The following is a 1459-nucleotide window of genomic DNA, read 5'->3' on the forward strand; positions in this document are numbered from 1 at the left end:
GATCAGAGACTAAGTTTGCTAAATTAGAAGTGCTCTGCTCAGAATTCTCTGTCTGTTGCTGAGAATATGATGGATAAGGCTTGTTGTTGCTAAGCCTATTTCTTCCACCATTATTAAAGCCTTGTTGAGGCTTTTGTTGATCCTTCCATGAGAAATTTGGATGATTTCTCCATGATGAATTATAGGTGTTTCCATAAGGTTCACCCATATAATTTACCTCTGCTATTGCAGGGTTTTCAGGATCATAAGCTTCTTCTTCAGGAGAGGCCTCTTTAGTACTGTTGGATGCATTTTTCCATCCATTCAGACTTTGAGGAATTATGTTGACTTGTTGAGTCAACATTTTGTTCTGAGCCAATATGGCATTCAGAGCATCAATTTCAAGAACTCCCTTCCTTTGAGGCGTCCCATTACTCACGGAATTCCTCTCAGAAGTATACATGAATTGGTTATTTGCAACCATGTCAATGAGTTCTTGAGCTTCTGTAGGCGTTTTCTTTAGGTGAATGGATCCACCTGCAGAATGGTCCAGTGACATCTTAGAGAATTCAGATAGACCATAATAGAATATATCCAAAATGGTCCACTCTGAAAGCATGTCATAAGGACACCTTTTGGTCATCTGCTTGTATCCTTTCCAAGCTTCATAGAGGGATTCACCATCTTTTTGTTTAAAGGTTTGAACATCCACTCTAAGCTTGCTCAGCTTTTGAGGAGGAAAGAACTTAGCCAAGAAGGCTGCGACCAGCTTATCCCAGGAGTCTAGGCTATCTTTAGGTTGGGAATCCAACCATATTCTAGCTCTGTCTCTTACAGCAAAAGGGAAAAGCATGAGCCTGTAGACTTCAGGATCTACTCCATTAGTCTTAACAGTCTCACAGATCTGCAAGAACCCAGTTAAAAACTGGTAGGGATCTTCTAATGGATGTCCATGGAACTTGCAGTTCTGTTGCAGTAGAGCAACTAGTTGAGGTTTCAGCTCAAAATTGTTTGCTCCAATGGCAGAGATTGAGATGCTTCTTCCATCAAACTTGGAAGTAGGTGTAGTGTAATCACCGAGCATCCTCCTTGCATTATTATTTTCGGTTTCCATCTCCTCTTCTTTTTCAAAATTTTCTGTATGGTTGGCTCTGGATTGTTGTAGTTTAGCTTCTCTTAGTTTCCTCTTCAGAGTCCTTTCAGGTTCAGGATCTGCTTCAACAAGAATGTTCTTGTCCTTCCTCTTGCTCATATGAAAAAAAAGGGAACAGAAAATAATAATAGGGATCCTCTTTACCACAGTAGAGAGATTCTTTTATGTTAGTAGAAGGAGAAGGGAATAGAAGAAGGAAAAGGTAAGAATCCAAACACAAGGGTGAAGATAGGTTCAGATTCTTGAGATGAAGAGAAGTGTTAGTAAATAAATAAATAAATAAATAGAATAGGATGAGAGAAGGAGAAATTCGAAAATAAATTTTGA

The 1459-nt window shown here is 39.1% G+C and overlaps 1 non-coding gene across 1 annotated transcript; it reads left to right on the forward strand.

Annotated features, from left to right (window-relative positions):
• Positions 1 to 592: 592 nt before the first annotated feature.
• On the forward strand, positions 593 to 700 carry LOC112715679 (small nucleolar RNA R71). The gene has a single exon (XR_003159904.1). It is a non-coding gene; the product is annotated as a small nucleolar RNA R71 (small nucleolar RNA).
• The last annotated feature ends 759 nt before the right edge of the window (positions 701 to 1459 follow it).

The sequence above is a fragment of the Arachis hypogaea genome, chromosome 1 (genome assembly GCF_003086295.3).
Source record: "Arachis hypogaea cultivar Tifrunner chromosome 1, arahy.Tifrunner.gnm2.J5K5, whole genome shotgun sequence".
In the NCBI taxonomy this organism is placed as follows: Eukaryota; Viridiplantae; Streptophyta; class Magnoliopsida; order Fabales; family Fabaceae; genus Arachis; species Arachis hypogaea.